At 36.5% G+C, this 14,493-nt stretch overlaps 1 protein-coding gene across 1 annotated transcript in view; it reads left to right on the forward strand.

Annotated features, from left to right (window-relative positions):
• Window positions 1-469: 469 nt before the first annotated feature.
• The window catches only part of LOC114362213 (SH3 and multiple ankyrin repeat domains prosap), a 152,916-nt gene continuing 138,892 nt past the window's right edge, over window positions 470-14,493 (forward strand). Inside the window, exon 1 of the mRNA XM_028317514.1 lies at window positions 470-709. The gene's annotated coding sequence lies outside the window, so the exon portion shown is untranslated. The remainder of the gene's footprint in view (window positions 710-14,493) is intronic.

Raw genomic sequence — 14,493 nt, forward strand, 5'->3', positions numbered from 1 at the left:
TTTGGGGTGAACATACTGATCAATGTTTATTGTGTGTTTATAATGTCTCGCTTTCTTGAGTTTAATAAACATTACTGGTACACTGTACATCCGTAAATTAATAATGACATTGCCGTTTCAGCTCTGTCAATGAATGTGTCAATATAACTAACTAGATTAGCACACTTGAGCAAACGTTGACTTGCAAGCAATTTTGAAACTAAACCCTATGTGTTAACCCGAGAAATCAGTTTTACCGGCCCATGTTTACCTTTCTCGCGGCTTTATCATTTCTACAAACACCGCGCGGACGAAAGTAGGTGACTTCAATTCCAAAAGCTTCTTCCGAAGTACCTATGTTTACGACGTACCACGTGGTATCACGAAAAAAAATTAATTTTCCTCATTCATATTCAGAACGGCCTTCAATGATACTGGGGTCGCGTTCTCGTTCGTTCATTCGTTCGCGGCGACCCGTTCTCCGGTCCGTTCGGTCGCTAGTCGCGGGTGATAACTCTGTGCGAGCAGACGTGCACGCTCTAATCGGGTGACGCCGCGCGTTTCGATCGCCTTAATCGAAGTTAACGCGATTAAAAAACGCTCCGGTCTGTGCTTTTGTGTGTAACTAAGTGGATTCAGTGCGAATCGATCATAGATGGTGTGTGTGTGAAACTAGTTTTGTCTTACTGTGCAATAAATCTGGATTTTTTCTTCTGCGACGGTTTTTGTGGTGAGTAAAGATTGGCACCTAAGTCTTTGCAAAAACACATTGTTGCGGGTGCTGTGTTTACGTTCTTAGGAAATATTTGTATAATCGCGTTTTGCGGTGGAACGTGATTTCCTTATCACAGGTGTGGAGGTTTTTAATTTACTTGTGCCTACCCGCGACGAATGGAAATGGAATCGAGTTAAGTGAACACGTTCTCGCTGGGTCTCGATTTGAGTATTTCAACTAGCTTTCCAATAGGACCGGTACTTTTTTAATATGGTATGCACACAGTACGAGTCAATGTCAAGCCCATTTAAAAATGCTGATCAATTTATTCAAAACTTTATTGCGCTTGCGATAAGGCATTCTCTCCCAGTCAACCTTTGAGCCAAACAAAAATTGCAGTAGCCGATGCAGGAAAGTTTACCTATGTTTAAAACCTCATTTTTTTTACAGGTTGTCGATACTAAATGAAAATTAAACAGCGGTAGATAATAAAATTTGCAAATAGCGCGGTGGTTACAACAGTCACCCTGCAAGTGACAGGTCGTAGGTTCGATTTCATCTTGATGTTTTCAAGTAAAAAAAAATAGTTTGAGATGCAACTTAAATACCAAAACAATATTATTAAACTGAGTTGACCTCACAAGAAACTACCTGAGTAGGTATCTAACGAGCTTCTATGTCTGAATAGCAAACCCTTACTTAATCCCCAAGCTACAGTGACGTAATGTGCCCTTAATTTGTTAAAGCCTGGTTAGCGATAAAGGTGCGCTATTACCGCAAACCGCCGGTTTACTATCTATCAGATAGTTCGCGGCTTGTTTAAGTTATGGATACTTCGTTATTCAAGAGTGTAACAGCTGGTTCGTGATTAATATGAAGGTGTCGATTAGAGGCAAGTAGTTTCGTCCTAAGTAGATACCTACAGAACAATATTTGGTTAACTATCTTAGGTGAAGACTTGAGTATATTTTCATATCCCTTTCTTGAAAAATTTTGGGTTTCCCATATCAACTTCAAGTTTATCATACGACAAATAAAGTAAAATTTTGTTCTAAAACTGCTGAAACTTTCAGATTATCTTTCTTTCTATTGATTTTAAGATTGAGCTGGCGGTTTTTTGGGAGAAAAATACTTTTCGCTGTTTTTTTCCATGTTCATTTCATGTCAAATAAAGAATTTTCTATTTCTGGATTTGGAATTGAGTTTTGATAATAGCTTCATAGAATACAGGCTTTTCAGAGGTCACGAATCCACTCACGACCACCCTACGATCATAAGTAGTCAATAGTCATAAAAGCAAATCGAACAAATTATGATGCAGCCATCTTCTTCCCTAGTTAAAGTAAACTTTCAGCATCTTAAGTATGTAGGTACCTAGTTGGAATAGAGTTAATTTTTTGAACAAAATTGCTATAGTCTCATGTGCTATCCTATGCACATCAGACTGTACATGTTTGTTGAAAAATAGCCCGTATTACAACTACATAAGATGCCACTATGTTCAGCTTGATGTGCTGTCGTCTATACATACGCAAGCACTCGATAAGTTATCATTAACAATTCTAATTCGCAATCTACCTCCGATTATTCAAACATTTCGATAACTTTATCGCGGATTTGCGACTCATTTGCATTTGTTACCGTTGACATTGAGAATCCATTTAATGGACATGGCGCACAATTTTTGTTGAAGATGCCAAAAAAAACTTAATGCAATTAGTGCTATTTATTTATTTAATGTTTGACCCAAATATTTTTTTAATTTAAACAGCAAAAATCATTGTTTAATTACGAGTATGTTAGTACTTTAAATCAACTACACTCGACAGCAAATAAAACGCACCACCCGCGACGCGAACTTTAAAGATTTTCTTTTGACACAATAATGGTGCCCCAACAATATTGGTGTTATTTGAAAGCCCCATAAATATCCTTAAAGAAAAACACATTTAATTTCTTAATAAATGATTAACATATACCATAAATGTGACTTGAAAAAAGACCTCACTTTGGGCTCACCTCTGGGATCAATTAGACCAAATTTTATGGTTATAAAACCAAATAATGATCACACGTGTCCTCTTTAACAGATGGATAGCGATTAATCCCAACTTAACAGTTTTATAGTCATAAAAAATGACTATAGCGTAACTACCTATTTTTTGAAGAAGTGACTCTGGATCCTTGTAAAGACACATTTTTGGGGTAAAAACCTTTCTTTTAATAAAATGAAGTTTAGAACTAGGCTTTTAATTGGTGCCAATATTGGTGGGAAGTAGGGATGCATACGTTTGAAAATGCTTGTCGCGGGTGGTGCGATTTATTTGCTGTCGAGTGTAATATGTATGAATTACAAACAACAGCAAGTCAGCAACAAACAAGCGGAAAATTGGCGAAGAATCATTAAAAAATAAGACCGTAATTAAATTAGTTTTGATCCTACCTATATCAATCTAAGAAAGAAACAGTGATTACAAAATTAGATATTTGACCTATGTTCCACCTGGGAATGGAACCCAGAACTTTTTATTCGAAAGAGTCCAACTCTCTCCACTGGTATACCAGAATAATATAATCATTTTACCTGGTGTTTGAACAAACTATCACTACAACAATATAAGATTAATTTTCTCACATACCATTAAGAAGTAAGAGAACGTGTATGTTTGTTTATTGAACTATTGTGCCGAATGGATAGCGGGACCGTGCGTACAGTTAGTACGCGTGTAACACTTTGTGATATAAGAAATACCAATGAATGTTCTACAGTACGTACAAATGTAATAAAAAATGCAGTGTAGCCACCACCAAACCTCTTTTGATTTGAATTTTGTTTTGAAACCTAATTGAATAGACAGCAAGTAAAAAAGGCTCCCTTTTTATAGGGCATTCACTGTGATTCACTCCCAGACATCCTTTGGGCCTGGCAGATGAAGATTAGATTAGGTTAACTTGCATAGTTATCGAAATATAGGCACATATGTATTACTTAATAATGATATGGACAAGATTTGTCGCATAAAAATCTTGTTTGTTTCTTTCTTGTGACAGTGAACAAGATCAATACAATAAAAACAATAAGAGTAATAAAATATAATTCATTCTCACAATCGCAAGTTGAAACAAAGAAATTACATTTCCAGTTGAATGTGTGGACGAGAGGCACATCAAATTAAACACTTATTACCTACTGATATTGCAATAAGAACTATTTTACAGTAAAAATGTATATGGTTATGTGCTGTCGACTGTACAAAAGACGATAAAATAATGCGCGTTAATTAAATACGTATAGAAACAAATGAATTCGTATTTACTTAGGAATTTTCCAAGCCACCTACGTAGATAAGTCAGCGTTTTAGTTTTTGTCACTGTCCATTAAAAATATACCTCAATCACTATTACTCATGAGTTCATTTAAATACTAATCTAAGGCTATATGAAACGATGACAGTAACAGGTAAATAAATAATCTACACTTAAGAATTATGGGTAGTAATTTATTTACGCACGTCTACGAGTATAACTTATAATAAAATTGACGATTTATACCTGGCTTAAAAAAGATAAATAAATATGCTATACTCGATTATATAAATAAGCTTAATTGATGATTTGTCTCTTTTTAAAGTTGAAACCTTCTTACAAGCAATTCTTTGTTTATAAGCGGATTATTATTGAAATTACCAATTTTCTCAGTGTGTACAGGTGTACCTGGCTTTAAAAATCACTACACGTTATCGCGATTGATACCGTTACATTCACCCCATAGATACGCACACAAGCTCAAAGGGGTCGGTAATTTGCGTGCGCTAAGCCAATAACTTGTCGCGCTCACCCCGTCGGAAGCGCAATTGATTTGATACGCAAACTGTTGATACAGCCCTCTGTGCTAACCAGGGTTGTTACTTCCAAGGCTATGTTTTCCTTCTTTCAAATTCAAAAATATTGTCTAAATTACAAATTCGAAAAAAGAAATGTCAAATGCGATTAAACCGATTTTTAGACCACTCCTTGCGTATTAGATTAGCACATTAGGATCTTTTCATTTGTGGGACATCTTTACTTTCTATTTTAAAAACCTTTTTACAGAGCAACAAAATAACTTTTATGACTGTTTTAACAGACTTAAAAAAGGTTCTCAGTTTGACCTATATGTGTGCAGTGTCCGAAATTATCTCACGTTCGACTGAACCGATTTTGTTGCGGGTTTCAGAAATGTATTTATCTTACATTCGGGAACATGTTTTGGTATACAACAAATAGATACCCCGTGACGTCGTCCGCATGGATTTGGTATTGAGTTTATTGATGCTGTTTTTGCTAAGTTAGTCCAGACAGCGAGAGTAATCTGAGAAATTGTTTACTATCACAGACTATTTTTATTGCTTCACCAACCTCAACGTAATAAACATGTTTACGAAAACTTAATACCTACTTGAGACATGTAGGACGTGGGTGTAGGCACTGAGTCGATAAAATCGTGTTTGCCAAATGTTTACTCAAAATAATATTTCTCCTTTAATCACGTGTTACGGTTAAAGTATTGAAAATGTAGTTCATGTGTAGAAAAGATGATAAGTCTGAAAATGTATGTCAGACAAATGATTAACTTTCCTGATTGCTTTTTATTATACTTTTCCTGTAATATCTGATTGATCAAAGCGTAGCAACCCTGTCCAATCATACGTTAGATGTCGCTGAAGTGTTGTAACGGTATCAATAGTTGATTAAATCTGGTGTGGGAAACACATCAGACTATACATTTTTATTGAAAATTCGCCCTTAATATAACTACATAAGACCCCACAGTGTTTAACTTAACGTGCCGCCTTCTCTACGTCTTCAAGAAACGTCAGTGTGGGTGGTGATGTCGATAAAAAGTGATTGCCATTGCCAAATGCTTATTACGGATGCATTTCCTGCCACACTAGATTGTCCAGAGTGTGGTAACCCTGCCCGATCACTCGTCAGATGTTACCGCGCTAGTGTTGTAACTGTATCGGTTGTTAATTCAATCGCAGGCGATTTGGTACCATTCGATAAGTAATCTAATGAGATGATTGTACGACATTCCCATTTGTTGCCAAACAGGATTGTACGTTAACTGTTTTACCGTAAGATTCTGAGTTGCCTGTCTGGTGCGGAATGAGATGCAATCGATTAGTCGATCGTATCGTGTTCCACAATCGGCGACGTATCGATAATTCTTACACTACTCCCGTTTTGTACGCGTCTGGTTATTTTGATTTTGATGATACACGGCGCAGTAGTTAATGTTCCCGTTAAGATAGTCGAAGACGAGGGACGTTAAGTGTTAAGGAAGTACAGAATGTGTTTTTATTTCATAGTCTATACAAACAGTAGCATATGAAAGTAATCGGATTCATTTTGTTGCAAAATCCCACCTATTACAAATACTTAGATTCCAGTACTTATCTTGATACGGGTTGTGGGTCAAGAGCTGAACTAAATTAGTTTAGTTTAGCTCGCATAGCTTTGAAAAAGAGGCTTACAATAGTGACTGAGTTTCTTGCGCTGCTTCTCAGCACTGGCCCATTTATTGTCCTGAAGCAGTGGTAGGGTTAATACTAGGGCGTGTAAAAGTGCTTTTTAAAAGCCTACTTGCATAAATAAATGAGTTTGTATGAGTTTATATGAATTAATGCAATTTTCCATAACATTGTATGATTTGCAGTTTGCAAAACTGCGCCAGGTATGAGAGCTATGCTAAACTAACTTAGCCTAGTTCTTGGTCTCCAACCCGCATGATACTTATGTCGTCGTCTGTACAATCCGATCGAGCAACTGCGCACTTCGCTGGCATGAATCTCCCTCGCACTCACCCGCACAACTCCCCGCGTTGGCCCTGTCCGTACCAAAGCCCCGATGTGACGTCACGCCAGCCAGGTGCGCAGTTAACTCGACGTTGAACATCAAAATAATTAAAACAACTTTACATTACCAATCACGACGTTTGTCAATGGCCCAAGTAGGCCTTTAATAAGTTGACAAATTCGGTGACAAAGACGATGGCCGTTGGGGCAGAAAAGTTCTCTAGTGGCGACCACGGGCTGGAAGACGTAGCGTGGGCAGGCCTCCTACTACGTGGACCGACGATCTGGTGAAGGTCGCGGGAAGAGCCTGGATGCGGGCAGCGCAGGACCGTTCATTGTGGAAAACCTTGAAGGAGGCCTTTGTCCAGCAGTGGACGTCATTCGGCTGAAACGAACGAAGTAGACAAAAGAAACTCAATTATCTTCGGCGTCCTTCAGCCTTTGTCGTATAAGTTATTCAAAGTAATCTCAGACTTAATGAATTACAATTAAACTTAGATACAAACTGAAGTGGAGAATCAAATGTATTTGCTTAGGAAATTAAAAAGGAAATAGCAAAACAAAATGCTAAAGTGCCAGACTCTGATTTGTATTTCTATTTCATTATTTATTCTTTGTAAACTCAAAGAACGCTCTTTCATTCAATTTATTATGCTACATTACTTAACAAATTACTATTTTGTTATGTCTTAATGTTTCATCCCATTCTTATCACCCTTATTGAAACATCTTACGTTTATGTCTGTTTTAGTATTCGGACTTGAAAGAAAATCAGAAAAAAAATTACTACTATTCTACCGATAGTTCACTCAGCACGCGCCCGCATCGAATCTAGACATGTCATTGCATGGGGACATTCCTCGGGTTCCCACACACATCCACCTACGGTACCCAATATTCCTACGTATTCCTGGGAATACTGGTATTACCCACTCAATGACAACATTCGGGAATGTTACCGGGATTATTCCCGCCTTGGAGAATTTGATGTCAGTGTCGGACAGGCCGAACCGAGATCCAAGGAACCTGTTCGAACTTAAACCTGCCGCCACTGGACTATAGTGGCGAACCCACTCGTAACAAAAGCGTATAATAGTTTAGACAATAAATGGTAATATACTGGGAATATTACCGGGAATGTTCCCGTAGCAGACTTTCTAGGGTCGCCTCTAATCGCATCGCGTTACTGCCACCGTTCGTTAGTATTAGTGCGTCGGGTCCGGTTACCGTAACGGGTCTATCAGAAATATCGCGTTACATCACATTAGCACGCAGGAACGATATTCAGTTCAAGCATGACAAAAGACGCGGAATTAAACTAGTATGGGGACAGTTTGAGTAGCATTGTAGGTCAATAACTAGGCTAGGCTATATCAGGGATCAAGATTATTTAATCTTACACTAATCTTTGAGCAAAAAAAAAACTACTAAAAAGCTTAAAAGCTTGTTAGGTACGTTATTATTGTGTTTTCAAAAAAGTTCCACAATGAGACAAAATAAATTACGGTTATATTAAATAGGTATATAAAAAGTACGTAAAGTACCTAATTATTGGACCAATGAAAAAATAAAATAACAATGTTATAATTAAAATTTTCACGGTTACACCGTATTTAGGAATGAAAACAAAAGTAATTATGCGTAACGAATGTTTTCAAAGTCAAAAGGTATTTAAGCCAGCGTTTGCTAACTACGTTGCCATAACAAAAAAATTGAGGGAATTATTTTCCCACAATTAAAAACCAGATTAGACGCGGTTGCCTTATGATTTCATAGAACGGTTTAGAATCTGTGGCACTCGCATCCGCCGCTTGCATAGAGTAAGTGCGCGTTTACTTTTACTGGTTAGTTAGTTACTGTCAGCAGAAAAACAAATAAATCTCATTATTTTCTTAGATTCTGATAGCTCGTGCATAATTTGGGCGTTTTGGAAGCAGGAAAAGACGAAAACAAAATGTACCCAATAATCTTGTGTTGTCAAAATAAAATTATGTTTGTTCCTCCTCCATTGCCTTTGCATCGCATCCGTAGCGTATCAGCATTGTACCTTTTTACTCTGAATGGAAAAAACATGTCTTGATTTTGAAAATAATCTCAGCCGAGGGCGAGATGTCACATAAATTAAAAGCTTTTATAATAAGTAAAATGTACATGGTATCAATTTTTAATTTTGCACTTTTGTTGGCAAAGCGATTTTAATAATAACGTAGTTTACCAGCGCCGCTGCTGACCGTACCTGCAACTATTAGGGCAGACACACACCTTCACACACGTAGAATCGTGTTACGGGGGCATCGCTCAACATTAATCATATCGGGTTACCGCCAGGCCGCTGACAGCCCTACTCGGATTGCATGACGGTTCTGTTGAAAAAATACGCAATCGGCACATTTGGATAAATAATATCATGTTCAGTAACGAAACGAATAACGATGTATCAATTTACTTTTTATTTCGAGTATAAACTCATATCTCATTGAAACAATTGCCGACACAAGTAAATACTAAATACCTACCTTTGTCAGAAAGATTATGATTGTGATTTCGGTGACTGGCCACTAATAAACTTTTTCTTCAATACATTTCGATTTTCAGTTGTTTTCACGATTAACTTTTTTCACTCACCGATTTACACGCACGACACGAACTCGTAAATTCGTAATGTTTTTATTTTATCAAAACTGATTTACTTCACAACTTTTTCTTCGATTAATTTTTATTCTCCATTACTGTTTGTACGATTGATTTCGCTAAAGCATGTTAGCTCTTTCAATAACTAATTAATTAACCGTATCAATCAGTTCTTCGAAATAGATAATACCTAGGTACTCGCGAAATACCTAGTCGCGCCTTAATTTGTAACATCCATACTCGCTACCGGGTGCGCTGGACCCAGTATATAAAATCCTATGTATTTTTCAAAAACACTAAATAAACGTGAAAATTACTTTATTAGAAGGATAATATGATATGAACAAAGACAATAGTAAACCAAATAGTAATATTAATTGCCTTTTTCTAAAATAACAACTTATTTAAAAAAATGAAGGTTTTTTGGCAAAATGAAGGTTATTTTTGAAAATTTCTGTAATTAATTATTTAAAAAAATACCTTGTATATTTTCGTAAACTACTATGATTTGCCTACTTATAATAATTATCAATTAATAAGAAATTAGTATAGAAAATTAAAAAATTCACTTTATTTACCGGGTCCATCGAACTCAAAATTACCTTTTTCGTCTGTAGCACTCACGTGCAGTAGGCTATTTGACGAGTACGACCGCTATTGGCCGTGCTATTACTGTCGTGGAAAGGTACTAAGAGCGACAACATCGCAAACGTCAAAACTTACAAGTTATTACACAAAAATTGAAATACTGGGTCCGTTAGACCCATTAGCGAGTCCTTAAGTGTTAAGCTTATACACGCTTACTGAAGTTAATACTAAAGTCATGGACTTAAAGTACGTTAAATATTCATTCACTAAGTACCAAATGAAGTGAAAGTACTTAAATATAACTTAGTAAAGAGCTAGGTAATTGATAAGATAGTTGAAAAAAAATCAAGAGCTATCAGTCTCGCTCGTTAATTTGAATGAACACACACCTCTGAATGGATCAAGCTCTATTGGTCACATCGCAACTGATACACGTGTCGGGTAGCTCGCAAATAGAAAGTGTGCTGACCTACAAGTAGGGTAATCAACCCTACTATAGAATATTTAAGAGCCAGAATGATATAACAAATAAACAAATCAAAATTAAATTCCGATTAAGTTTCGCTTGAATTAAAAAAAGACTAAATTATTTAATCGTAACACACCTTTTTCTGATCAGCAGTCATTATCGGCCGATGGACAGTCGATTTAAGAAATACAACAAGAAGTTAACGATTTCTTTTCGTGTAAACAGTTTCACGTGACCCATTCGAAAAGTAACACTCGCGATAACGTATCGATTAAATTGCACGGTGGAACTTGACGATTATATCGATATAATCTCAACGCCAAGGTCTTCGAGTCCAATTACATTATTAAGAGATAACGATAAATGTTCTCAGTCGTAAAAAAGATTCTTACTACACGTATCAGTTGGTCGAAATGTTATGAAACTACTTGTTTTGAGCAAACGAGCAAATTAAGTAATTATGGGGAATTATAAATGTTAAGAGCTCTTTAGACATACCGGCACTGATTAGCTTACACATAATTTCGGGATAAAATTTAAATCCAAAAAAAAATCGAGGATCCGATATTGTACATTTACAACTCCATACACGATCCAATGAAAATAAAAAACGTCTAAAAAGAATCGTAATTCCTAAAAAAGAGAAGAAAGAACATTCCATTCAAGCTGATTTTAGGGAGATTAAAAGTTCGTAGTATTAACCGATTGAGTCCCAGGCGGCATTAATTAATGTCATAACAATTGATTATCTATTGTGTCTAGATTCGCGGAGCTTGAAGGATTAAAGCATCAAAATAAATAAATCCTTTGATATAGGTAAGTATATCTAACCTTTCGGAAGTCCAATTCAATACACCCACAAATACGCACCATTGAAACCATACAATACTTCTCACAGGCGACATGGACAAACATCATTATGATTTTTTGTGATACCGATCCGCTTTTTCTAACGCCGACAAAAACGGGCAAGTCTGTAACCTTGCAGGAACCGGTATTAAAAGATAATATACAAAGCAATAGGTGGGTAGAAAAAAACTTATTAAGGCCCGAAGGGCACAGCGAATAGGGCAATGCCCATCAAGACAAGAGATGTGATAAGAAAAAAATTAATAGGTAAGTAACGTAAATGCGCCTATTACCGCCAGTTTAAGCTGACTTCGGATAAACGTTAGAAAATTAGATATAAGACGTGGTGATAGAAAAGACACTTTAATTTATTTATAACAATGATGAAGTAATCTTTGAATTCAAGTAGTAACAATGAGTATTCAATCACACAATAANCGCGAAGCTCAAGACCGAACGCGATGGAGGACTGTTGTGGACGCCCTCTGCCCCATCTAGGGGACATAGGACCTTAAGTCAAGTAAGTTAGTTAATCGTTATAGTCACGGTTAAAGTTAGGTGATGTGTATTCATTCGAATTTGATTACAATACGACTATACCTACTGATTATATCTTCAGATCAGTTGATTTTCATGCGATACAACAATTACCGAACCATCTGTTTATATTTTTCTTATGTATTTATTCTATAATTCATTTACATTCCATTACTGAAGTCTCTTTTACTATTGTGGGCGCCGTTCAGCAAATAAATACAATAATGAACGTTATTTCGAAAACAATAAGATGCAAATTCAATTGTCGAGAGCACGCTATAGAATGCACGAGGAATTCCAGATATGGGCGGGGGATTCTCGATCTTATTTACCGAATAATAGGGTGTGGAATTGTGGTGAGGGAATTTTAATTTACTGAAGATGTAGGGTGAGTATGAGTTTGGTAAGTAATAATTGAAGAATTGTAGTTTTTAATACTTACTTAAGTAATTGGTTTTCAAATGTTGTGAAATTTAATTTTTAAGTTCTTTGAAATCAATATTTAGTTAATTATTTATTGATAAAGGTTCACGAACAATATATTTTGATATCATTCATTTGCAACGTTTACATTATAAGGGCTCGAGTCTATAAGATAAGCGCCTTTTGATTAATTTATTTATTTATTGATTAATTAATTTATTAAATATGGTTTTTAATATTATTTTTTTCTTCTTTCTTTTTTTCTTGTATGCAAAAAGGTCAAATCAGTGTCTTGGCAGTCACACTGTCAAGATGTTATTGAGTGGGTGACCTTTTTTGGCAACTTAGTTATTTTTTTTGTGCATGTCTTTTGTTGCCTGAATCTTTTGTTGCCAAAATAAAGTTATTTTCTTTCTTCTTTCTTTCTTTCCTTTTCTTTCATGTAAATACAAAAAAGAATACACAAGAACAAGCTTTCGCTGCGTGGCCTACTTAGGTCTTTCGAGTTATTTGACATTAAATAAATAAATAAAATAAAAAATAAATATCCTTGGACATTTTACACTGCGCTTCTAGTCCCAAACTAAGCAAAGTACTATGGATACTAGACAACGGATATAAACATACTTAAATACTTTTGGTAAATACATACATAATATTATACATAGAAAACACCCAGTCCAATACAAACAAATATGTTCATGCACACAAATGTTTGTACTGTGCGGGAATCGAACCCGCAACCTCTGGAATAGTAGTCCGTTTCGAACCACTACACCAAACGGCCGACAAATTACCTTTCATGAGGCCTAAGATGCGCGCCGCGATAAGCGGTTATCACGCCATTTTATCGATTTTGCCCATACATTTTGACGTCGATAAAAGTTATCACGGCGCGCATCTTAGGCCTAATGAACTGTCAAAACGCGACACTCTATCTTCTTCTTTTTCTTTTTTTATGGCAATCGAACCTCCGGAGTTTATTTGTTACGTGGAAAATTGGTATAAATTCGAACATAACTCTCTCATACATTTTCCCACAAATTTTTTTATAGGTTGTATTATCCCACATTTGAGACGAAAAGGTTCAGAAGCTTACCCTAATAATTCCATCAAGCATGGTCACCCTACACTGTCGTGGAGGCGCGTGCGACGTCGGTATTTAATAAGCGCTACCACACATCTCAATAGGGTGCCCTTGTTTTGACGATACTAGCTAAAGCAGCCGGGTTTGCTTGATAATACTTAATAATATATTACTACTGTGAGTTGCTGCGCTGCCCGCATCCAGGCACCTCCCGCGACCTTCACCAGATCGTCGGTCCACCTAGTGGGACGCCTGCCCATACTACGTCTTCCGCCCTTGAATAAAATACTTGAATTGTTATACCTAATAACACTTCATCATCATCATCCAATGAGGGTTTTCGCGTATGAAAGATCCGCTAGATGGCGGGACGTGGATGTGGGGTCTGAGTGCTGCGTGAATGGTGGATTTTGACATCTGTCAATGTCATGTTAAAAATAACCAATCATGCATCATTTGGACCTCGCGTCTACCGTGTATTGCCATCTGGCGGATTTTTCATACGCGAAAACCCTCATTAAAATGAAAGATTTTAGAACTTTTGTAAACTCAAATAAGTATTTATTTCACACAGACTGAATCTTTTCCAGAAAAGTGTTAGAATATGCATCAATTTTTCACATTTTCAACTGAATAGCAGTTCGAGAGGCGTTCTCAGCGTGTAAAGTTTACTGAATTGGAAAACTATATTTTGCTATTCAGAATATTTACACTTGTACAGTTCAGAAATTTTACATTCATGTTATTTTGACCTTTACGCCCGTATTCACAAACATTACTATGAGGTCTCACTGTGCGCGTGGACGCACAGGGTGACACACACACGAACCAATCACAGAGCTCTATTCAACGCTGTGCGTTCGATTTTCTGCTTCACTTAAGCAAGCATCGTTTGTGAATAAACGTCGTTTGTGTGAGTTGATTTTTTTTAAATAAATAAAAAATGTATTTATTGCCTTCGAACCAACATGAACAAGGCAGGTATTTCCATCCGACGACTTGGACCGTGGGTCAAGCTGAAAATGGACCTATTCATTCATATTTCATACTGAAAAATCATAGTCAGTCAGAGTTTTTTATTCAGTACTTAGACCCTTTCCAGGGCACTTTATACACGTCCCAAATATAGCTTGCCCTACCACCACTTCGGGACAGCATATGGGCTGGTGCTGAGAAGAAGTGGCGGAAGAAACTCAGTCACCTTTGTCAGCCTCTTTTTCAATGAGATACAGCAAAATTCTAGATTAAGCAAAATAATATTGTAGTGCGAGCTAAGCAGGTAAAATCCACGCACTCTTGTCATATAAATAATCACCTACTTTATGTTTTATCCTTTTTTTCATAGGGATTTTCTTAATAAAACTCCTCCTTATTACTA

This window comes from Ostrinia furnacalis, unplaced genomic scaffold (assembly GCF_004193835.3).
Source record: "Ostrinia furnacalis isolate ACB-3 unplaced genomic scaffold, ASM419383v2 OfSCF0389, whole genome shotgun sequence".
In the NCBI taxonomy this organism is placed as follows: Eukaryota; Metazoa; Arthropoda; class Insecta; order Lepidoptera; family Crambidae; genus Ostrinia; species Ostrinia furnacalis.